Source organism: Pseudorasbora parva, chromosome 20, assembly GCF_024679245.1.
Source record: "Pseudorasbora parva isolate DD20220531a chromosome 20, ASM2467924v1, whole genome shotgun sequence".
NCBI lineage: Eukaryota > Metazoa > Chordata > Actinopteri > Cypriniformes > Gobionidae > Pseudorasbora > Pseudorasbora parva.
Window position 1 is genome coordinate 33,455,222 of NC_090191.1, and position 26,747 is coordinate 33,481,968.

Below are 26,747 nucleotides of genomic sequence, written 5' to 3' on the forward strand. Positions count from 1 at the left end.
AGACAGAGATACAGACGCATACATACATACATACACGCACACACACACACACACACACACCGAGGCTGCACGCAGTCTTAAAGTAAAACAGTAGTAACACTTTATGTGCCTCTAGGAAAGACAATAAAGAAATATATTAACATGGATAGTTTTTTGAGTTGTCTATTAACCCTATCCTAAGTGTTTTAATATTATTATTTTCAATGAATTTGGTAATGCTGTGAAATTATAACGTCAAATATCTCTGGTAACTCAACGGATGTGAAATTGTTTTTGGCAATGAGGGCCAAAGTCACAGAGTGATTAGCCTAGCCTACATAAAAGGTCTTTTGTTTATAAAAATTATTGTATGTTTGTAAAACTTCAAAGAAATCCTAAAGGGCTTAAAGTTTGCATGAAATAAGTTGCGATAATCATTTATTTCCATTTCTACCAGATGTGGTCCGGATCTGGTCCAACATTCCAAGGGTGTGAGTGAAGACTTGTGCTGTCATGTGCTGTCAACGCAATCAAATTTTAATTTGAGAAGGCGTTCATGTCCATATTTTTTTTAACTATAGGAACTTTTTTTTAAACTAGAACTTTCCTTAGTATATTTAATTCTGATAGCACATGAAGTCAGCATTATCAAATAAAAAGGGAAAGTTATTTTGATTAAAGATATGAAAAAATAAATAAAAAATTATAATAGCCTAATAATAACGTGCACATGTAAATTATTTATTATACAAATGAATTGCCCATTTTGATTTTATGGTGATTAAAAAAAAACATTACACTCATAATGCTATTGTAGACTAAATAAATATTTTCCCTCTCTTCCTTTCCCTAAATATTTTTATAGGACCTAGATTACACTAATACTTTAAATGAATCATCCAGCAATGGCTGAACTATTATTAATCATTATAACAAGGCTCAGAGCAAATTTACTGCAGCTAAGCCTGAAAGTAGGCTATTCCTGACACAAGCAAATGAACCAGTGGCTCCTCTCCAAGAGAAAGGGCTAGCCTATCTGCCCAGGGGGCGATCCCATCCTCATAGCCAAGGAGAAAAGCAAGGGATGAGGAGGCGAAGTGAACTGTAATCCTCTCTAATTCCATGCAGGGTCCTTTATCGGCCGCATAACTGAGAACTTGCTCTGAAATAGATAGACAGAACAAGCAGCAAAAATATTTTTAGTGTATTGTAGATATAGATAGACAGTCAGACGGACGGACGGACACAGATAGATAGATAGATAGATAGATAGATAGATAGATAGATAGATAGATAGATAGATAGATAGATAGATAGATAGATAGATAGATGGATGGATGGATGGATGGATGGATGGATGGATGGATGGATGGATGGATGGATGGATGGATGGATGGATGGATGGATGGATGGATGGATGGATGGATGGATGGATGGATGGATGGATGGATAGATAGATAGATAGATAGATAGATAGATAGATAGATAGATAGATAGATAGATAGATAGATAGATAGATAGATAGATAGATAGATAGATAGATAGAGATAGATAGATAGCATTAACTGCATGTCCAATACAAAAACTAAATAAAAGACCAAATATAATTGTATCACTGAATGTTTTATCAGTGGGGTTTATTATTCTTAGACTACTGAAGAACACAATGACCTTCAAGATAAATGCATTCTGCCTTCAGTTTATCATAGCACGCTGATGCTGTCCTTTACCGGAAACAAGCTGATGTAAGGAATAAGAGATAATGTCATTTCAGCTAAGTGCACGCCAGAACTTGGCAAGAGCTCTTTTAATTTACCGCAAATGGGTGAGGACTGTTTGTGTGCTGCAATTTTTCATACCTGTGCGCAGTTGGATAAATAAATAAAATTAAATCAGTAAAGAGTATGCAATAATATAAGTTGGGGGTATTGCTGTTATATCCATAAATGTACACATTTTTACAAGGATGATTGGGAGAAATACAGCTATTTTACATCTTCTAGCAAGGGTTTTCAAACTGGGATTCAGGGACCCTCAGGGGGGCTCCATTAGGGTCCACAGAAAATTTTCAGAAGATAAAAAGACGAAGCAAAACGGATAAAGTCTACCAAACATTTTAGTTCTAGATTCATTTGTAAACGTTTCTCTCCTTTTCAGAATTGTGGCTATCCTTTGTATTTTTTGTAGTGAGTTGCTTTTACAAATAATTTTTAAATGAAAAAATATCCAACTATATAGCCAATTTAAGTTTTGGAACAATTTGTTGTATTTATAATGTCACAATTACATTTGATCTAACAAATAAATGTTTATTCAGAAAAAATAGATGGATTTTAGGAATGGGGTCCCTCATAAAAAGGTTCATCATATTTAGGGGACCTTGGCATCATAGTTTGAAAACACCTGTTCTAATGCATTCCGTTCTCTATAAGGAGAACACTTTTAGCTTTTATAATTCATTGAAATACGAATATTACTTCTTTATAATTTATGTCACGGGACAACAAACCTCTTCACCGTGAGTAAAATCATTACATATTAAAATCATAATGCCCATGAAAATTAAATAATAAAATAACTTGTTGTGGGTTATGTTATTTCATTTAATAATAACAATAAATAAAAAAAGGGCTATTAATTAAAAATAATAACTTATTCTTTTTTATTAAATTAATTTTCATACAATTATGACTTCTTGGTTGAAGCTGGCATAGCTTGAAAAATACTAAAATAAAATACTTTGTTGACCCTGCAAACAAACAGCTTGCCCCAAACAAACTGAGTTAAATTACCAAGAGAGAGTGTCCCAGTCGGGATGGGCTGCGAATACCATTCGGTAGGAGGTCCCTTTAAGTTTCCATTGAGGGAGGCAGCACTATGTCACATGATGGACATAATATAATGAAACGGCGAACTGAAAAGCCAAGTGTGTGTGTGTGTGTGTGTGTGTGTGTGTGTGTGTGTCCATGACTACAAAATAAGAATGTAAAGCTACGCAGTCGTCCAGTATACGCTCCATTTCCAGAGTTGAAGCTACTTGAGCCGCAGTATTTCAAACATCCCCCAGTGATGGGTTCAGTGCGGACCGGACTGCACCTGCTGCCACGCATAATACGCAAGAGGACGCACGAGAGTCCTCGCGTTCGCATGAAGTTATTTCAGTAGGGGTGGCTTCTTCAAATGATGAATGCCACAGTTACCGCAAACTCCTTGCTGCTGAAATGTGTGGATTGTTGTGAACATGACCATCTCTTAAAGTAAGTATAGAAGAATTCCTTGGCTTATGGTAGGCTAATGTAAGCTATGTGCATACTTGCTCAAGAACAACAACGGCTCTACCGTTGCTAAGAGGAGAATTTGATGATGTGCCACATTTAATGCTCTTTCTACCATCCCTTGCCAACGTCCGCATTCCGGTCTCTGTTGCGCAGAATAAAATCCAAAATTGCGAGCGAACATGAAAAAATATGATTTTTTTTTTTTTTAAATCCTAGATTTAATGTTGTTTGGGGATGGTGTCTTATTTAAAACCTCTAAGCGGTTAAAGAACAACATCACGCCCCCTGTAAGTGCGCAGTTGACGTAGGATTTTAGCAAGCGAATAGCTATCCCATATCTGCGTATAGCCGACTTCAGGCTTTAATATTGACAATTAACGAAATACACTGAGGTATGAAGCTTCCAGAAACGCGAGAGGGATCTAAAGCAGCAAAACCTCGAGCACTTTCAGAAGTTGCGCTGTTTTTCAGTACCATCGTCATCATCATCACAATTATACAGATAAAGCGGAACAGACGCTTCGGCGATATGAAGCAAAACTTCGCTGAGCCGGGTCGATGCCTCTCATAAACACGTAAGACTTTGGGGATTTTTAATTCATCATTTGAATGTTATTTTATAGCTATGTTTACGTATGTAGGTATAACGTTACATATATGTAGGTATGTGTTATATAAGCCTGCAGGAATTTGCAAATAATATATTGTTTTGGCAATAACTAGTTTGCCGCGTCACTATAAAGAGTATAAACATTGTGTTTTGTTGAGTTTCTGACACAAAGCGTTAAATCAGTATAAAAGTAGTTTATTTAATTTTTAAAAACATTAAGTGAGCGAGGTGGTTCGGCCAGTGGGGCAGGTCCAAAAGCTCGCGCTTATTTTCTAGATACGCAGAGCGAATTTCTGAGCATGACGCGCGAATATAGGCTACTCTAAACAGACGACGTACAGCTGTGTGGATCCATATATGAAACAATTAGGCGCTCTCAGATATCTGACGGAGTATGTTAAGATATTTATCCGCTATAACGTGCGACGCCAATACCTTGTTGTCGTGTAGGAAGAAAAACAACCCGAGCACCTGACAACAACCTGAGCGTGCGCGCTGCCAAGTCGAGAACGCGCAACATGTAGGTTGAGTGGCGTGCGTCGGACAGAGAAGCACTGCAAACCGAACATGCGTGACATATGTGCTGAATTCAAAACCGCATACTAGTACTATCAGATCTTTCTATTATAGAAATAGTAAGAGTAGCCTAGCATGCTAGTATGTGGTTCCGAACATAGCGATGGTTCTGATTTATTCAGTGACGTAAACCCGGGTTGTTATAAAGTAGGTCGCTAAGCAACCACGCAGGTCAAGGGCGAGGATTGACGTTGACGGTTCCGCAAATTATGATCACTCATCTTAACTTTGCTAATGTGTGCTATAAATAATAGGCCACTTTTAAAATATCATATTTCTGGGCATAGCTTGCATGGATTATGTAAGGCTTATTACTTAATTTACTTTTTGACTAGATTTTTTTAAGCCTTCGACCAGGACATATAGAAGGAGAGGAGGGGTGGACATTTAAACAATTTGAAATCTGCCATCTTTGGTTATGGCCACTCATCTCATTCTGCTGCCAATCATATCAGCTGAAAAAAACACGTGACTCAGGGAGGAAAATTATGTAATGACAAAGCTGATAGATCTTAAGCCTTTAACTATGAACTGGTCACTGGTAAAACATCTACTTTAATGAAATATTGGCTATTTACATACACATTTACATACGCATGTCCATTTTTACTTTTTTTTTTTTACATTTATGTATGAATATAATATTTTAAAACGAGGTTAAAATAATTTAAATAAAAAAATAAACACAAAATAGGAACCCAAATCCATCAAATGTGATTCATCACAATAACGAATGCTAGAACCACCATCAGCATTATTTACCTCTGCTAGATTTACTTCTGTGGGTAGCAAACAATGTATGCAGTGACGCCAAAACACCTTTTTACGTGTTGTGTGAACACAGGTTCTTTCAGCTTGTTGCTGAAAATGCATTTTCTATCTTGAGAAGGTGCTTGTACAGAGAGGATGGCAGTGATCATCAGCAGGTGTGAGGAGATATTGTTATGGCAACCATGCATTTCAAACTGATTCACTGAAAGATGCTCTAGTATGAAAGCATTGGCAAACCTGCATTGGCAATGAAACACCTTACCTTTTCTGCAGTGTCATCCAATTTTGGAGACTTAAAGGGTTAGTTCATCCACAAATAAAAATGACATAATTATTTACTCACCCTCATGTAGTTTCGAACCCATAAGACTTTAGTCTTTCAGAACACAAATTCAGATATTTTTAATGAAATCTGAGAGATTTGTGTCCCTCTTTTGATGCATCAAAATGTTAATAAAGAGATCGTAAAACTAATCCATATGAATCAGGCGGTTTAGTTCAAATTTTCTGAAGAAGAGACTTAATCACTTTAAATGAAGAACACATTAATTTAGGCTTTTCTTCGCATGTAAACATTGAACATAAACAGAAGCTACGAACCTGTTTGGTGCGCGAGAACAAACCTCATTGGTTCTTACAGAAGCTGAAGCGTGCTGCGTAACACGAGAATGAACCTCATTAGTTCTTGTAGAAGCTCAAATGTGCTGCGTAACATGAGAATGAACTTCATTGGTTCTTACAGAAGCTGAAACGTGTTGCGTAACACAAGAATGAGCCTTATTGGTTCTTACATTAGATCAAACGTGCTGCGTAACATGAGAATGAACCTCATTGGTTCTTACACGTCAAGTGAACATGCTTGAGCTTCCATTTACCACAACTGATGTGTTTTGTATGGTGTTCATCATATAAAAATTTTGTTCAGAAAATGTGGAGTAAACCACTCAATTCATATGGATTCGTTTTACGATTTCTTTATGAAGTTTTTGAAGGGTCAAAGTAATAGTTGCATGGACTGTCAAAGGAGGGGCATACATTTCTCAGATTTCATTGGAAATATCTATATTTGTTTTCCAAAGACGAATGAAAGTCTTATGGGTTTGGAATGGCTTCTGGTCACCCTAGATTTAAGTGATCTCAAACATCACAAATGGCTGTTAATGTGGTAAAGATGAGTGGACAGATTCACACTATATCTATAAAAACATCACAACTACCACCGAAACTCCATCTGTGCCTTGCGTGTCCCTTAAATAGCAGAGTAAGCCAAACGGCTGGCTTGTGTTCGAACTTATGTTGCCCTGAAAACCTATTGGCTGTGTGTCAAGTCACTTGACTTGACGTCCCTTGAAATGCAAGTCATTTGAGTAATAAGTGACAGAATTGTAATGGCTTTCCTGATTGTTTTGTATCTTACAAACATCCCCCGAAAAGGACATACATATGAGACTTGCTTGTCTTTTGTGAATGGGAAAAACCGACTTGAGGTCATGTTGTTCTGGGGAGAGTTAAGTGGATCAGTGTGCTGTAAGGAGTTATTTCCACTCTGGGGTGAATTAACAAGGCACATTTACCCACCACTGCATGGAGGAAAACAATAAGATTAACATTGCATTTAAATTGAACCAGGAGCTGCTGACGCATGGGAGAGGTTTGCTGTGGATGTTTGTGCGTGCACGTTAATGTGTGTTGCCGCTCGGCAAAAACAAACAGACATCATGAAGTGCGTCATCAGCTATGATGTACCAGGATTATTGGTAGAAATGCAGATCACATAAGCTTCAGAACTGAAACAAGCTACTTCTGGACGTTAAATTTGGTCTAATTTAGTCTATTACCTTACATCCCTTTTGCTAAATCATCATGCAGTTTCAGCTCAGATAACATCATTTTAAAGCTCCGTCTGACGTTCAACAGCTTCCTCTTTTGATGAGTCAACTATGACATGTCAGCTAATGCAAACATTTTACTGGAAACCCAAGGTAAAAGTACGCTTCTTGAGAACAGCTCAAAAAACAACAGCATGTGTGTTTCATTTCCTGATAAAAATGGCACTATTTAAATGCACGCTCACTGTTTGTCCAAGTGTTAATGTGCGTTTTATTTGAGGCATCTGCGTATGTCAGGTTGTTAAAGTTTAAAATAGCATGTCGTGATGATGTTCAAAGGTGCGTGATTAGGGGTTTGTTCAATGTATATGACTGTGTATGATTCATGCTCAGCTGTGAAACCTTGGTTTTCCGCTGTGGGGTGTGTGTGTGGCCATGATGTACTGCTCCCATGTGACTGCGTGTGTTTACATCCGACGGTGGACGGGAGGGGAAGTGAGCGATGACGCAGGAGCAGCAGTACAGAGGCAGAGGCTGCCGCCATTACCCTGAGCAAAAAAAGAGGACAGAATATGTGAAGAAAAGGAGACTAACAAGGCTTCAGAGAGGATATATGGTAGTAGAGTTGTAGAGAAAGCAAGAGAGGTGAAAAAATAGGACAACAGAGAAACTAGAAGAAAAGGTCAAACAAAGTGAACAACTTAATGCAGCGTGGATCATTTCAGAGCTATTCAACATGATATCTAAATTGACCGTGATTTCATTATATTTCCTCTAAAAATGAAGCTTTACCATTGGGCAGGGGTGTCTTGCAGTGTTTAACTCCAACATGCCCCAATGCACTTGCCTGGAAATTTCCTTAGCTGCGTTCTGACTGGCAGGGTCCCTACACAGTGTTCACTGCTCCCTATTTCCTGAGCACATGATATCTTTTGAAATGCACTTCACTTGACAAAACGTCAATGTCATCGTTCCAAACTCTTAAGACTTTCTTTCATCTTCAGAACACAAATTAAGACATTTGAGATTTTTGTCCCTTCATTGACAGACCACACAACTACTGCTTTGTCTCTTCAAAAAGTTCATAAAGAAATCGTAAAACAAATTTCAAGTTTAAACAAGTTTATATTCACGTATAAACATTCATCGACGCACATGGTAAACAGAAGCTCAAGCATGTGTGACGTGCGCAAACCAATGAGGTTTGTCAACTTGTTTGACGTGTAAAGTGGTACTAGAGGGACAGAAATCGAATTATTCCCTTCAGATTGGAACGTTACTTCACAGGGTATTCTGCCATCTTAAAGGGTTAGTTCACCCAAAAATGAAATTGTCATTCAACACCTGTAAGACCTCCGGTCATCTTCGGAACACAGTTTAAGATATTTTATATTTAGTCAGACATTGTATCTAAGTGTATGCACACTATACTGTCCATGTCCAGAAAGGGATTTAAAACATCAACAAAGTAGTCCATATGTGACATCAGTTGGTTAATTAGAATCTCTTGAAGCATCGAAAATACATTTTGGTCCAAAAATAGCAAAAACTACGACTTTATTCAGCATTGTCTTCTCTTTCGCATTTGTTTTCAAACCTCAATTGAAGTTTTATTAACTAATTTCGGGAGGAGCACTAACAGATAATTAAACAACGGAGCCATCAGCTAATCAAACCTAATTAACAAGGGGAGCACGTCAGATAATTAAACCTAATTAAACACAGGTGGACCATGGTAAGCTAATCGATACTCTGGGTTCGGGCAAAAATCCGAGCCCGGAGTCCTCCCCTGGACAGCACGCCAAATACGCATAATCTTTACTCTATTTAATTTGATGTAAGTGGGAACTCGTGAAATAAAGATTCAAACAGTCATGAATCAGCGTATTGATTCATGATTCGGATCGTCAATGTCACGTGATTTCAGCATTTTGGCAGTTTGACACGCGATCCGACATCAGGTTGAGTCATTAATGACATAAATTTCATTTTTGAGTGAACTAAGCCTTTAAGTCCACTTTCCAGGGCATTTTGGTCAAATGGAGCGCAGCTCTTGATGAGCTGGGTCAGGTATTTTTAATCAGGACTGGAGCAATTTTCAGATAGTGGCCCTTCAGAAGTACAATTGTACAGCCCTGACATTTGGATACATTGAGAACTTGATCTTCAGCCTCTTCGAAAATGGGTGCTGGAGGTGCGTCAGGAGAAGGGTAGTCCTTCAGAATCCACTTTTCAAAATCCAATCATTTCCAATAAATAACAACAAGAAAAAAGCAGTTTTACCTGGAAAATAAGTTACACAGTTAAAATAAAACGTAAAAAAAAAAAAAAAAAACGGGTTTTGAAGGCTGTCTCTTTTAAGTCTCTTTTAATTTACTTTGAAGTTCATCTATAGCTTGTAGCTCTCAAACTTGATCACCCAGTAGCCAACAAATCATTCTCTTTCATCTTTCCTTGCTGGTTTCAAGCATGCTAAGCCAACCCACAGCCATTTATGATATTCAAAGCACTAAATACCCCTTTGTATTCAAGAAAAACTCTGGTACTTATGGTTTAAAAGCCTTTATTCAATCCTTGGCTTTGAGAGAGATCCTTCCTCTCTTCCCAGGGCTTCTCAGGTTGGCAGGGAGAGTGTGGCGATGGCCGATATTTGTGTCGCGAGTTCCCGGTTCCCAAAGTGCTGAATGGGATAGGAATGCGCCCGGACAAGCAAAGCTGGCAGGGCCCCTGCCCGAGCCCTCCGCTGCCTAATGTGAACTCATATCTCACTCGGGATGCCAATGACAAAGAGCAACTCTCTACGGGCACTGTGTTCCACCCTACTCTAAACCTCATCTATCAAGAGTGAGGTCTGAGTGTGTTTGTGTGTGAAAGAGTTGGAGAGTTACTGTGGCTTGGCTTTCAAAGTGACCAGCATAAAGAGGATACATTTTCACAGAGTAATGACACAAGCTCGACTTGGCACCGGCCGGCAAAAACGCTTTGATTCCGCCGCACCGGAGAGCACAACGTGTTCCTTATGCAGATCCCTTAGCAGAGGAAGCAGTTCGGTCAACGTAATGCAGTAAACTTTAACAGGAAATGTAAAACGCTACATGCAAGAAGTCTAAACTGCAATATTAATGAAATTTTAAGCATATTTGCATCACACACAAAAAAAACACACAACAGTCCACCAAGGTCAGCTTCTGTTCTTAATTTAGCCATTTGGTCAATGAAAGAAACAATGTTGAGCAAGTGATTTCAAGTCAAATGACTTCCTTTAAACATTTAGCCAGCATTTCTATTGAGACTGCATAATAATGAGTCATTTTCTCTGGACTGTTTCTTTTGGACAGAACTGAAATGATTCCGGTAAATTCTGAACATAATTGTTCTGTTACAGAGAGTCCCTTTACAGATGTGTTTTTTTCCTGGTGGCGGTGGTGATTATTGTTGTAGAAACTTCCTTGGCGGTACAGTCTCGACTTGTTTTTCAACTAATAAAAGGACTCAGACAGGGTGTTTGAGTTGGAACCAAGGCCTTTGGGGACTTTAGTGAAAAGCAGGTCAATTCCACTGGGTCATTCCAGTCAGAGGAAAGCTGCCCTCATCCCATATTTAAAAACCATCCCTTCTCTCTATTTTCCTCATCTTTTTGTCATCTGCAAAGTAAACAAGCCAAAGGAGTTAAACCATACAAACAAATTAAGGAAGTCAATTGTCCATAGATAGTATTTTTCCCCCTCTAGCAGAGCCTCATTTTTATTTTTTGAAAACAGTGAAGCGTTTCTCCTTCTCGTTACCTTTAGTGCTTGCATTTCTAGCCATATAATTGGGATGTCCTTCTTTGGGATGTCTAAAAATGCTTTCTGTCAAGCTAAATAGAATGAACTGCTGACTCATAAGCTAACAACAAAAGATGTAGATAGTTGCATTTCTGAGCAGGTTTGCTGAACGCTGCTTGAGCCTTTTGGGAAAGGAAATGTATAAGCAGCTAGTTTTTTTATTTATTTTTTTATCACTGAATTTATTTTGTGGACGTGTGTGTTTTTATATAGCAAATTTGATTGATAGAATCCATCATATAATTTTAAATTTTTGTAGGACAGTCATTACAATAGGCCTGTGTATTCATTCTGTTTTCTTGTTTTATTTATAGGGCTAATAGTTTATTTCATTCATTGAGTCAATTAAATGTATGTGCATACGGTATCACGTTATATTGTTTGCATAGATTATGTGTCTTTGATTCCAAATCTGGATATCTAAAACAAATGAAAACGACTCGGCTTTGTCAGTGCATCTGTTGGTGAAGGCTTATGCAACATTTAGGAAAGTGTGATTTTTTTTTAATGTGTTAAGTGCTTGCATAATTTAATATTACACATGAGGATGATGGAATTATTACCCTAAAGGCAGTTCTATCGAGGGCTTGTTTTTAAAAGGAGTGGTTAAAAGGAAGAGGAAGCATGCTAAAAGATTTATTGGTGAATATTTCACGTCACATTTCACCTCAAAATCAATGGAAAACTAGTATAAAGTTATACAAGTTAAATTATATTTTGCATAAAAAAGTAGACTGTTTAGGATTAATAAAATGTTTAAGATGTGGCATGTTCATGCTAATTACGCAGATTTTGTTCCCATGTTCCTGTGTAAAGAGGTGTTTTATTTTGGCATTTGTTTATTATTTCTCATTGGAAAATTATTTAGAAATGCTGTAAAAGATAACTTCTTAACATGCTTCATGAGATTCACAATACTCCATTCCACCTAAATGCACAAGTCTGGGTCCTTGTGTTCAAATCCGTTCCTCTTTCTTTCTTCTTGTGTGCTCAAATGGCCTATATGTGATAAAAATGGACTTAGCATGCCTGCCATATTTAGCCAGATCACTGATTTCCCCTTATGAATTGCTGAAGAAAAACAGAAAGGAGAACCAATTGCAGCTTCTCTGCTAATAGCCAGAAAATTTACAGAGCATGTGTTGATAGAGATAATCTTACAGAACAATAACACAGAATATATTTCCCCCTTTCTTTTAGCATTCTTAGGGGCCAAGCACTGAAGGTGCTTAGGCACCTATTGTATCCGTTCCCGTTCTTATTATTATTCTTCCTTCTTCCGCTCTTGAGTCTATGGCAGCCCATAGAACCTTATGGTAAAAAAGTTGTGAAATTTGGCACACAGATAGAGGATAGTCCCAACTGTCACTATAGCATATTTTGAGAGTCTAACTCAATCCCTCTAGTGCCACCACCTGTCCAAATTTGCACTCATGTTTATGCTAATAACTTTTGATAATAACTCTAACCATAAGGGCTAGAAACAAAATAATTTTTCCTTTGATTCCTTGGCTCAAGCTGATTCGAGTGCACCATATGACATAATTTTCCGTCATGAAATCTTTTTCCAAAAAAACTACTTTTTTATAAGAAAAAGTAGTTTTTATGGGAAAAAGTAGTTGGCCGTTGCTCTGATTTTCACGACAATTGAACCAGATCATCTTCAGACCATGGCAACAAAAAGTTATTAAATTCTAGATGATTTGTCAAACCATTTTTGATAAACGCGTGAACAAATTTTAGGTAGCTGTTGCAAAAATACACTTAAGGCTCTATCTCTGCAATGCTTTATCGTATTCAAACCAAACTTGGTACATGTCATCACAACTTCACAAGCATGACCTGAAGTGATCTGCAGCGTTTCAGCGCAATGCCACCTGATATACAAACTGCTTATAACTTCTGATGGGTTTTTCCAAAAATCATAAAAGTAATGTTCTTGTTAGTAATGGTCATCATGCCGAGCCGACAGATATCCAATTATCCCATATCAGCCACTTTGGGCGTCGGCCATTTTGAATTTTCTCTAAAAATGCTGTATATTACGAATGCATTAACATATCGTTACGAAACTCGTTATGCCTCTTCTGTACCATGCCCTGAAGGTACTCTAACAGTTTCGGGGCAGTGCGACCTTGTGGTCAAAATGTGTAACAAAATTTACTAAAAGGTTAATAACGAAATATAATACATAGTCATAATACATTCCTTGGCTACTGCTGAGAACATAGATATCCATTTTGCTATATTTGGTAAAACTTCCTCTCCTCCATCTTGTTATTAGTTAAAAACCTACTTTTTCAAACTCCTCCTAGGCCGTTTGTCCGATTTTCACCAAAATTGAATCGTATCATCTTCAGGCCATCCCGACAAACGGTTACTGATTTCACATCAAAAGATGAAATTGTTTTTTGTTAAACACAGCGACGAAGCTGAGGCATGATGCCAAAATGACTCTTAAAGGTTGCATCTCTGCAATGTTTTGACAAACTGACACCAAACTCACCAATATGCGCTACCTATTGGACAAAAGTGATACATTATTAAAAAATAAAAACAAATTGACCCCTATGTATAATTGTATATTTATTTTGTCTCAGCTTATGGTAATAGGTCTTTAATGGTTCATTGTTGCAGCTGGTTACTCCCAGCCATGCTGGCATGTCTTATTTTCTTCTTTGCGCTTGGCCCCGGAATTACTGCTTGCAGCTATATTTTTGGCTTGCTTTTGTCATATAAACCTAATGCTGCATCTCTGATTTTTATCTACGGTTTTCCAGTTTTTTCTTCTATCTTTTTTTTTTTACCATGTCAGCCTGAAATTGTAACTACAGTCCTAGTATCCACCCATATGGTGCTGAAACATCAGCTTAAAAAGAGAAATCTCAGGGCATCATCGGCCAAAGGGTAGCTCATCATGACCAAGCAGTATCAGTACAGGCTCTATTACTCCATTACAGCTGCCTCCACCTAGTGGCTACTTCTCCATGCATTCTAAAACACATAATCGTGACCACTGACCCTAGATCAGGCTGTACGCTCAGATAAAGATAAGCAGATAGAATGCTTGTCAGGGATCAGTTCTCACCAGCATAAAGGAAGTTGAATCATGGCTAACGAAAAAGCCATGGCTGCTAGGCTTCCAGATCTATAGCTAGGTCAAGCTGCTAGGCTTCCAGATCTTTCTTTAGCATGGATAGCGTAGAAGGCCTCTGACACCTCACCAGACACGTAGGCAGATGCTTGGTCAGGAAGTGCTCACTATGCCAGTGCCACGTCACGGCACATACATATGCAAATACATACATGCACAGTGTGTCAAACATACTCCCACGCTAACACATAACAAATGCAAACATTTCCCTCCACAAACAGTGAAAGCGTACACACAAGCTCCCACACGCCGACCAAGTAAAAGAGGACAAACGCCCACATGCAGACGCTCACAAATATGGCTACACAGAGAAGCCACTATAATGTGGTCTAACTTTTCCTGATAACCGTATCGGTTTCGCTTTTGCATCTTTTATCCATTTAATTATTAGCATTGCTTTGAAAACATCACTGTTACTATTGCTTCTATATACATTTATTTATTATAAAGGGTGCACTAAAGGGTGTAGTCTGCTGCTTTAAATGCTCAAGCTCTTTAAAGTCAAGTTGATTCTGATTGGCTGTCAGTGTTTTTATCATTTCATCAGCTGGAAAAAGAAAACGTTCTGAAAGTGATTCCAATGATATTGCCCTTCTGTTTTGTCATCGTTTTAGCTGTGCTGTGGACCCCTATTCTCGCTGAATAAGTGTTAAATTTATTGTTATATATTGTAATTGTTATAATTATAATTTATGGTGTGCTACTATTGCACCAGAGCAATGACCTGAATCAACAGCATAGCAACCACCTATAACGCCCTAGCAATGACATAGCAACTTGCTAACAACCAGTCAGGGGTATGTTTCCAAAAAGCATCATAAACCATTAGCACCAATGGCCATTATGATCTACACTTAGACCAACTGTGCTTTTGGGAATCTCATCCCAGAACAAGTTAGCAACCCCATAGCAACCACCCAGAACACCCTAGCAACAACATAGCAATCTGAACATGTTGGACTGATTTTTGCCTAGCTTGCATTAAAATGGATGGGAAGGAATCTGTGTAATATAGCAATAGTAACTTATTATTGTAGCAACTTGCAAACAATCAATCAGAACATATTAGCGACACTATAGCAACAAGCCACAACATCCTAGCAATTACATAACTTGCTAACAACCAGTCAGGGCTGTGTTTCTAAAAAGGCACAAATGTCTCTGCAGTCTATATAGGCCAACTATACTTTTGGGAATTGCAGCCCAGAACATATTAGCAACACCTTAGCAACAACATAACTTTTTTAACAACCAATCAAAATATATTAGCAACACCATGGCAACCACCTAGAGCACCCTAGAAACAACACAACTTGCTTAAAAGATGTTAGCAAATGCATAGAAACTCATCGTCAGCGTGTTTATTCAGAGCAAATCTCTTGTCATTCTGATCTTCTCATCTATTGTAGTTAATACCTCATGTTGTGGTTTAAGTGCATGTGTTCTGTTCAATGTTTAGATGAAGGAAGTTATTTGTGAGTGTGTTCTGTGTTGACACAGTCCGTGGTTCTTTCACACTCTTTGCAGCTGCCGCCTCAGGCAAACACACCAAGGAAGTGATGGATAAAGAATAAAGAATAGCTTGGTTTAGATAATATGTACGGATTGGTAAGTAGAGAAATCACGTGACAGTTTCCAGCTGATGAGCAAACGTCTCTTCCTATCTCTGTTCTGCTGAACATGCGGGTGTATATGTGCATTATGTAACCATCTGTCTCATAGCTTTAGCATCACACACGCTATGGAAGTTGTTTTTCCGAAGGCAGTGCAGTCCAGGGACTCCCATAACTCCAGTTAAAGTGAGTTTTCACAATAAAAATATTAATCAGATCATGCAGGAATGCTCCTGGAATATGTGCGTAATATAACCTCAACGTTTTGGTTTTACTGTGTAGTGCATTTTGCTTCCACTAGAGGGCCGTAGTGCACTGATGCATGATGTATTATTAAGAGGGTGTGTGTGTGTTTGTTTGTGTGTCACACAATCTTGAGAATGTGTAGAATGTTATTTATATGTGTCAGCTGTTTATTGGCTGCAGGGATTGTGGTCTGACCATGTGACCCCACATTGTTATATCATTTACTAAAATTAGCTCTTGACAAACACACATACACACACACCACTTTAATTAGTAAGTAGTTAAATGTGCTTGAGCAAACCCATAGCTATTGTTGTGCTTCTATTGGTGTATACATAGATTTATGCAAATTTATACACACATACACATGGTCGTCGTGGGGAATTACACTCACACACACCAACACAAAACTCATGATAAATGCTCACACTCATTTGCTGAAAAGATGACAATGTGTGCAGACACTGTAATATACAAAGCAGTCATGCTCACAAGTACATGGACACATTCGTGCACAGCACACAAATCTGGCACATGGCATACAACACAACTCAACACATGAAATTGTGCGCTATTTCCCTTGCCCCTGCCTCCTCCCTGCTCCGATGACCATTGGCAACCTCACACTGAATGGCCCAATAGTCATTTTCATTGCATGCAGTCCTACCACACACTCTCCAACATTTGTGGAAGACTGTAAATGCTCTCTTCGATCAAGTGTAAATGTGTTCACACTTCTGTATGCACACACGTACTTGTCTCCAACAGTTCTGTGTCTTTCAGAAAAGACATGTCTTGTTTCCCAACTACATTGTGAATATTGCAGAAAGTAAAAGTCCACATGCACTTATAGACATAATTACAGGCAAATTTCCCACTCCAGCATTATTAACCTGGACCACGCTGAAATGTTGGGTCTCAGTTTGTTAATTTGTCTAAACTTAAATAAGGGTTGTCACCTTTTTTTTTTCAATTGAATTATGGTAATTATATATAATTAATTTCAATTTATATGTATGTGTGTGTGCACATTCATACTATTTGTTTAATTAAGCAATGTTAAATAAATGAAATTGACTATCCTTGCTTAAATGTGTTTTTTTAAAACAGTTAATGACTTAAATTTACATTTAATCATTTAGCAGACGCTTTTATCCAAAGCGACTTAAAAAAAGGGAGAGCAATTGCAACAAACAAGGCCAACAACCTGTAAGAGCTGTAAGAAGTCTCAATTAATTAGCACAGTACACAATTTTTTATTTATTTTTATTTTTTTATAGCCATCTACAATAGCCACCTACAACAAAAACTCACGTACGCAAAATACAGAACACTGGATTTTATAACAACCCATTAGGACTAAGGCTGTTGCCCCAACTGTTGTCGTTAATGCAGATTCAGTGGCCCAATGGGTTGGTTTTGTGTGGCATTCTAGCTAAACGTGCAGCAATAGCCATCTACAACAAAAACTCATGTGAACTTAAACTTGAACTTATTATAGGGATAGTTCACAAAAAATGACCTTTCTATCATTAATTCCTCAACCTCCTGTCGGTCCAAACCCATAAGACTTTCATTAATCTTCGAAACACAAATCAAGATCTTAATGATAAATCTGAGAGGTTTCTGTCCCTCCACTGGCAGCTACACAACGACCACTTTGATGCTTCATAATAGCTGAAATAAAGAGATCATAAATCAAATTCATGTGAATTGATGTTAGCTCAAAAGTGGTGCGTGTAACATGAGAATGAACCTCATTGGTTCTTGTAGAAGCTCAAATGTGTTCCGTAACACACAATAATAAACCTCATTGGTTATTGCAGAAGCTCAAACGTGCTGTGTAACACACAAGAATGAACCTCATTGGTTTTTGCAGAAGCCAAAACGTGCAGCGGAACACGAGAATGAACCTCACTGGTTCTTGCAGAAGCTCAAACGTGCTGCGTAACATGAGAATGAATCTCATTGGTTTTTGAGGAAGCTCAAATGTGCTGCGTAACACACGAGAATGAATTTCATTGGTTCTTGTAGAAGCCCAAACGTGCTGCGGAGCATGAGAACGAACCTCATTGGTTCTTACAGAAGCTCAAACGTGCTGCAGAACATGAGAATGAACCTCATTGGTTCTTGTGGAAGCTCAAGCGTGCTGCGTAACACAAGAATGAACATCATTGGTTCTTGTGGAAGCTCAAACGTGCTGTGTAACACAAGAATGAACATCATTGGTTCTTGAGGAAGCTCAAGCGTGCTGCGTAACACAAGAATGAACATAATTGGTTCTTGTGGAAGCTCAAACGTGCTGTGTAACACAAGAATGAACATCATTGGTTCTTGAGGAAGCTCAAACGTGCTGTGTAACACAAGAATAAACATCATTGGTTCTTGAGGAGGCTCAAACGTGCTGCTTAATGGGTCCTGGACACGGTGTGATTTTTCAAAATTCCTTATGAATGTTGCTTGTCAGACTGTACGAACATGATGCCAGATGTAAGCCATGTCACACTGTAAGATCTCTGTTGTCATTAATGTCAGACTGTACGATGGTCAAGGTACGGACGCACAGAAGAACACTCATCCGGAGTTTTATATCATCAATCAATGACGCGCTTGTTGACAGTGAGCTGCATTACACACAGAACTGAAATGTTGGCAAAGAAACCCACAGCCACATTACAAAGAAATCTCTAGCTCTCGTTTTGGTCATAGTTTGTCTTGAAAAACCAAGATATTTGAAGGTCGTCGTAGGAGAAGTAACATTGCAGGATTGTGCACCAAATCTTCTGACACCGCCAGAATTTCATCTGAGGTAAAATTTGATCGCAGTGGTCATTAATCTGCTGCCGGTGAACATGTCAAACTAACGATTAAAGACTTCAGATTTTAGCCTAGGATCAGAGGAATCTTTTAGGATTTGCAAAATTTGTCTCAGACGGAAAATCGCACTGTGCACCCGGCTTAACACATGAATTAACCTCATTGGTTCTCACACGTCAAGCGATTGTTTGAGCTTCTGTTTACCACAACTGATATCTGAGTTCATTAATCTTTACATGTGAATAAAAGCCTAAATTCAGTCTATTCATCATATAACGCGATCATGTCTCTTCAGAAATCTTGGACTAAAACGCTCACAATTCATATGGATTATTTTATGATCTCTTTGTGAACTTTTTGAAGCATCAAAGCTGTCAATGGAGGGACCAAAATCTCTCCGATTTTATTAAAATATCTTGATTTGTGTTTCGAAGATGATCGAAAGCCTTACGGGTTTGAAACAACATGAGGGAGGGTAACTAATGACATTTTTGTTAATTAATGTTTTTTCAGGGTGAAATAACTCTTTAAGTGCCTTGGTTCAACATGTCCAAACTGCAATGCATAATCACCTATGATTCTGAATTTATTTTTAACTAAATGTATGTACAATTATGCATTTAGGAGTTTTACCCAAAAAGATTCAGAAAGCATTCAAGGTACAATATTATATTAGTACACATTTCTATGCAAATTTAACTGATGACCTTGCCGTTGCTAGCACCATGCTGTACCAGTAGAGCTATAGAAAGATAACTTTGTGGGAGTCATTTCAGGAAAAAGGAGGGGGGAATAATAGATTGTAGACATTGCATAGCGATGGACTGTACATTTGTGCTAGTATATTGTACCTGATTGTATAATGAGCATAAGTCGGTTAGTCATCAGGAATCGTCATCAGGAATGTGGTTGCAATATTCATTACCAACCTCTCTGCCCTGGCACTGTTCTGGTTTATACAATTCTTTCCTTATCACAATGACTCACTTGGATTCTCTGCCAATAAAAAGCTCACACATATACCGTTCTGATAATCATTTTGATACCATTGCTGTCAGATACACTCACACAATTTCTACTTCCTTGAAAAGACTTGTCTATTGTACTAGGTCACTTTGAACACTGAGGTGAAAAAAAGTAATTACAAAAGTCCTTAGTCATGGTGACTATTACAAGTTGTTCAGCCCTGTTATTTCATCAGTCTAACAGTGTATCCTCAGGCAAGCTTTGACTCGAATTTGAATGCTGTTTTGTGATTTGCCAAACCCGATGTCATTGTGACATGATTTGCTAAAAGGATTGTATTTGTGTGGCTCCACTCTATTCCGTGGATGCTGTCTTTGCCCCAAGAACTGGAGTCCTTTGTGATTGGCTGAAATTGTATGATGCAACGAGTCGCCTCTGATTGGCTGATCAGGAGTGCTGGGGGTCATTTGAGTTAGTCTGAACGAGGCCATCTCCATAGTGTAGCATCTCCATAGCAACTCCATGGAGGTCAGTGTCTGGAATGCATGCGTCATTTTTAATCAAAAGCTCTTTATTGTATATTCTTGAAACCATTAAGCAATTGTAAATATTGTTAGTAATGGAAAGGGAGAGGGAAAAAAAGAAATTAGTTGAAGAAAGTGGTGGACCAGGACTGATCTAAAAGTAGGAAGTAAAAACTAAAAGTATGATCATGCCTTTAACATGCAGTTACCTTTAAGGTAGGGACAGCTTTTTTCAGATCTGGAGGAAACATAGATGATAAAGATAAAACTGCCAGAAGACTAAAGTACTGTGTTAGATAAGCTTCTTAGATTTTTTTTGGATGTCAGAATGACCTGAACAGCTCAAAGTACTTCACTCTTAGAAGAAAAGTGTCTTTATATTAGGTCTCTGCTCAAATTATAGAACCTTTTAGGGGTTCTATCATGGGATCTTATTTTTAATTACATTTTATGAATTGCAAAGTATGAAATGTGAAATAGAAAATGCGAAGTTGAAGTAATACAATAACCTAATGTGAATGACATGCACATAACAAAATTGCTAAAATAAAATTAACATTAAAAATATTGTTTTTAATATTTATGTAATAGTATGTAATTAATTTAGACTGGGTAAACCCAGCCTGATCTGCCAGCGATTTGATTTTGATTTGATTTTGCCCGGCAACTCCTGTAAAACCTGTACATTCATTTCTACTGCTTCTGTTACACTTTTGTGGGAACCAATCACAGACTGGCTTATTCACCTGGCGCGCTATTGGCGGGTTTAACATGATGGCGGATAGAGAAGGGATGAGTCATTGCCCGTTGATCAAGCCTCTTGTGGTCTGATTGGTTAAAGGACTATCCAGTTGCATACAGAGTCATTTGAACATTTGAATTATGCTCGTTGATCACACCTATTGTGCAGTAGAAAATACAGAGCAGACTCCCCAGACCAATGTTCAATCTTAAATTGAGCTTGGTCTAGTGATAGCCAGACAACAATTAATTCTAAAGTAAATTAAACTATTCCCTTTATATATATATATATATATATATATATATATATATATATATATATATATATATATATATATATATATATATATATATATATATATATATATAACAAAAAACATTTATAAAGCAAACTACAAAAGAAGAGCAAATGATGGGCAGGGGATTTTGTGAACACTACTTGACTCAACGAGTCAGCAAATCCACCTTTTGAGCCAGATCATGGAAATATACTGTCAGAACAAATTACTAAAACAAACCACCAAAACTAATCAAACCACAAAATGGATTCGAGAGAGAGAGAGAGAGAGAGAGAGAGAGAGAGAGCGAGAGAGCGAGAGAGAGAGAGAGAGAGAGAGAGAGAGAGAGAGAGAGAGAGAGAGAGAGAGAGAGAGAGAGAGAGAGAGAGAGAGAGAGAGAGAGAGAGAGAGAGAGAGAGAGAGAGGAACATTCCAGAAGAGAGTCTGATCAATTGCTCTGCTTGTAAGACTCTACAATACAATGTGGTCTAAAAGCTTTGCTTGTTTCTGGAAAATCTGCACAATATTGAAAACAGCTTCACATTACTGAAAAACCTACAGGGCTTCTTTTAGTATGCTATGCTAGACCACAGATGAGCACTTCTGACTTTCCCACAGAGATCGAAACATGTCTTATTTCATGTAGTTCACAAATATCAGCATTGACACGTCTGTTAGCTGGTTTCACAATGGATAACAATTTGCTCAGCTGTTTTTCATCACAATGCCCTCTGGCTTCTGAAGATGCAGCGATCCTTCTCTGTTTCTCCAGAACCCTACAGACGCTGCTGTGCATTATCTGCGAATGAAAATGAGTCGTGACAGCAGATGAGGGAAGTGACCGCGTACTGTGACTCACAGCCGGTCAACACCCATTTTCCACAGTCTACTGTGTATAGTTATTCTCGTACCCTCTGGTGCCTTTGCTCATTTTCTCTTTATGCTATTCTATGGAACTAAGAGTCACTATCAGGGCCTGAAATTAACCAAATTAATTTGTTGGCAAATGCAGGTGAATTTTGCAATTGGTGGGTAACACTGTTAATCTACCTGCCACATTGGCAGGTATGAGCATTGCGTGATTCATTAGGCAGTGTTTCGGAACGTTCATGCAATCTTCTCTATGTTAGGAAGTGCGAGTTAAAGGTTTCTAGAAATAAGGATTATTCAACTTCTTTCTTACATTTAGATATGTGGGAAAATGCATTTTTGTCTCAGTGCATCCATTGTTTTAGTTGGCAGGGTCGCTACTAGCTTAGCTTAGCATAATAAATGGAATCCTATATTGCCAGCTAGCATGTCTCGAGTAAAAGTAATCCAACACCCCCCCACCTAATTACTTCTTGTGGCTTGCGTATTCGGATCGCCAATGTCATGTGATTTTAGCAGTTTGACATGCGATCCGAATCATGAATCAATACGTTGATTAATTACCCTTTAAATCTTTTTTTGACGTTTGAAAACAAACGTGGAGGAGAAGACAACGCTTAATAAAGGACTCTCGGACTAAATATAAAATATCTTAATCTGTGTTCCGAAGATGAACGGAGGTCTTGCGGGTCTTGCACATTAGGGTGAGTCATTAATGATATACATTTCATTTTTTGGTGAACTAACTCTTTAAGACTAGGAGATTTCCTAGGCAGATATTGACTTGGGACTATATTATGGGGAAGCACAGGCAAAGCACTGCTAGTTGGGCGCAGAGATATCACACAACACATTGCGATCATTCAACAGCCAGAGGACGTGAGAATGAGAGCTGTGATATCTCTGTGCCAAAACAATGCATGCACTGAGACAAAAATGCATTTGCACACATATCTAAATGTAGAAAAGAAGTTGAATAAGCCCCATTTCTAAAAATGGTGGAGTGTTCCTTTAAACTGTTGTAAGATGGGATGAGAATGCAACTTTGACATAAAATACAGTACAATGACAATTACAGATGTGTGTGCGTGTGCGTTTAAACGGTGAGAAAATGTCCGGTACCCGATAACTTTACCAGTAATGATATTTATTTAGTTGAAGCTGTAACTAACAGCTACCATGACCATGACTAAATCAGCCAATCAACACAACCGTATGTGATTGGTTTAAGTTAAATACGAGCAGGCAAATGTTATATGTGACGCTCGTGCAGGCTCTCGTGAAGAAATGGAATTGAGCGCCTCTCACACAAAGAAACTCAGTTAACATAAGCAGTTAAAATGACAAATTGTGTTTTTGTTATATTTATAACCATGGGCGTCAGAACCATTGTGTGTGGGTGGGACAAGACCCACCCACTTTTTAAGACCAATGATATTGGACCCACTCACTTTTATCGTCTCTAATTCAGCACGCCTGTTTACCTTCGCTACCCCTTAACCGAGAAACTTATTAAGAAAATTATTATTAAACACATGTATTTCCCCTTTTCTAATATTTTGTCTTTTTTATTGAAAATAAATACCTTTCCGATCTGATATGTGATGGGGAAAGGGAGTAGAGTGAGTGTGGCAAAAGGCGGAAAAATGTGATGCCATGCGTCTTACCCCTAGACTATAGACACGGTAAATAATTCAGTGATTTCTGTAATTTTCTCTGTCCCAATCAATCGTTTGGTAAACGGCACTTTTTTTATCTGGGCACGGAGCATAAGAAACATGTAACTTGTTCATTATAATCATTATCTGTGAAACTGTTGATTTATATGGCAGTTAAATTAATATAGCTTTTTTATTAGACTATTTGTATTGACTTGTTTGAGGTCTTTTTTTTTAGTATAGGCAAGGGATATGGCCTAAACGCACCATAATGCAGGAAATCACATCTACGAAATAATTGTTTTTATTCAGTTCCATAAACAACTAATAAACATTAAGTCACTTACATTTTAGATGCAATATTGATTGTTTTTGTTTGATTTCAGCAGCGAAAATAGTTCCAAAAGATCACCGCAGAACCATAACGCATCTCACATCAACAGCGTGTTACTGAATGATTCAGCGTTTGAACAAATTGGTTGAATCAAAGATTCAATGACCTATTCAAAAACGACTGCTTTATTCTTAAATGAATCAGCCATTTCATTGAAAGCGACTCAATGACTCACTCATTAAGACGGTCCCCACGTAAAACAGTGGCTGATCCAGTGCCAGGCATGTAAAGCAGTGACAGATCCAGTGCCAGGCATGTAAAGCAGTTACAGATTTAGTGCCAGGCAGGTAAAACAGTGACAGGTTGAGTGTCAGGCACATAAAACAGTGACAGGTTGAGTGTCAGGCACATAAAACAGTGACAGGTTGAGTGTCAGGCACGTAAAGCAGTGACAGATTTAGTGCCAGGCATGTTAAGCAGTGACAGATCCAGTGCCAGGCACGTAAAGCAGTGACAGATCCAGTGCCAGGCACATAAAACAGTGACAGGTTGAGTGTCAGGCACGTAAAACAGTGACAGATCCAGTGCCAGGCACATAAAACAGTGACAGGTTGAGTGTCAGGCACGTAAAACAGTGACAAGTCTCATTGGCAGCTGCCCTTGCCACGGAAAGATTTTACCCCCTCTCCCCCTGCCGCTACTTAGTTTCATGCTTAAACATTCTTTCCAACATTTGTTATTTGTATATTCAAAATTTAAATAAATAAAAAATATATAATAATAATTTTAATGCAGTTGTTATTTTTAAGTGTAAATTATTCAATTGATTGGTAACCGCCCTATAGTGCCTTATTCTAGTTTAATTTATAGAATAATTGTAAGAATATAAATTGAAAGTTGAAGCACAGCCTATATTTAATAAGATTATGGGAAAAATGCCCTTTATAAAATGTGAAAATATAAAGACATGCAGATTTTAATATGGCAAAGCTGACTGAACACTATGAAACTTAGTAAGCAATAATACATCTTGTTAAACAAACTCTTTCAAGCAGCAAAAAAATGGTCAGCAGTCATATGGCTAGAAAATAAATTACAATATTTTTTTTTTATGTAACTAGAAAAACGTCTCACAAAGCCACAGTGATGTGACAGTTGATGTCTTGGTTTGAATCTGATGAGTGGACCAGTTTGAAAACACACACAAAAAAATTCCAGACAAGCACATTTTTACTCAGACAAGTGAATGACAGATATACTTGTCTGAATTAAGCAAGTGAACAAAAAGATAAAAACAAAACAACAACAAAACCTGGCAGGTAAAAAGTCACTGTGGCAGGTGGATTTTTAAGTTCACCTGCCACCGTGGCTGGTGGTCAACAGAGTTCATTTCAGGCCCTATGCACTATCCTTCTTGGAATAAAAATGGCTTGATGGTTTAATTAACTGGCTTGGGGATTTCCTAAAGCTAGATCTGATTACAAATCATTACCTCAGCCTCTAAACTGTACAGCAGAGCTCATTAATTTTTTGCATCGTGGATGAGAGAGCAGACATGGCGCTTGAAGAGGACACTTCTGGAGCGTGCTACAGTTTCTCAGTTTAGAGGCCGTTTCTATTTTAGAAACCATAACCATTTCCGTAGTTTGATCAAAATGGTCTGCGCTTTAGTTTGCATGATCTAAATATGCACAGCTTTTTGTTCTTCCTACATTTTTTTTTCCGACTGTTTTTTCTCTCCATAATATACCTCTGATAAACACTGAGCAAATGAGTCATCATGGAGATGAACATGTAAAGCTACAGTGATAATGTATCAGATATGTGTGTTGCCATAGTCAGATATAATTCACCATAAAAGGTAAAGTGCTGATGATTTTAGCAGCAAACCCTGCTCTCATTTCAAGCGAGCTGAAGGTATTAAATAGCTGCAGTTAACTGCCAAACACAGACTCAATCAGAAACTGGTCCACTCATCAGATTCAAACCAAGACATCAACTGCCGAATCAATGTGGCTTTGGGAGACGTTTTTCTAAAAAAACCCTTGTCATTTATTTCTCGCCATTTGAAAGAGTTTAACAAGATTTATTATTGCTTAGTAAGGTTTATACTTAGGGTTTAGAATAAGTCCTACAGACATGAATCATAATTTGTGTTCTTGGGGCATTGCTTGTGGTTGCAGGAAATAGGTGATTTCATGTTCTCAAACTAAACAAGGGCTATCCACAATAATACTCTGGTCTCAAGATATGACTTATGTCCATCTTTCAAATCAAGACTTAGGGATTTTCACCGGTTGTGTCTTCCACCAGGAAATAATCTGATTTAAAATGTACTAGCGAACATTTCCTCAACAAACTGCATGATCTTGAGACCAGGATATTATTTTGGATGGCCCTTGTTTAGTTTGAGAACATGAAATCACCTAGTTCCTGCAACCGCAAAGCAATACCACAAGAACATCCCATTGCAACACCCTAGCTTCCACCCATACCACCCTTACCCTAGGCGTGGTTTTGTATGGGGTCACATATTTTTCAGAAAATTTACTTTTTATTGTTAAGAATAGGCATTAAGAAGAACTAATAAATTGACACTCACATAGACAAAAACAACCTTGCTTGAACTAATAGAGTACAGTATTACTGTGAATAAATGTCCCCTATTCATATCCA

At 38.0% G+C, this 26,747-nt stretch overlaps 1 long non-coding RNA gene across 2 annotated transcripts in view; it reads left to right on the plus strand.

Annotated features, from left to right (window-relative positions):
- Nucleotides 1-2,925: 2,925 nt before the first annotated feature.
- Nucleotides 2,926-26,747, plus strand: part of LOC137049679 (uncharacterized) — a 59,913-nt gene continuing 36,091 nt past the window's right edge. The window contains exon 1 of one of the 2 annotated variants that reach the window (XR_010899681.1): nucleotides 2,926-3,236. This is a non-coding gene — a long non-coding RNA (uncharacterized lncRNA). Of the gene's footprint in view, nucleotides 3,237-3,516; nucleotides 3,833-26,747 lie in introns of those variants that run through there. The other variant, XR_010899680.1, reaches the window with a different exon arrangement.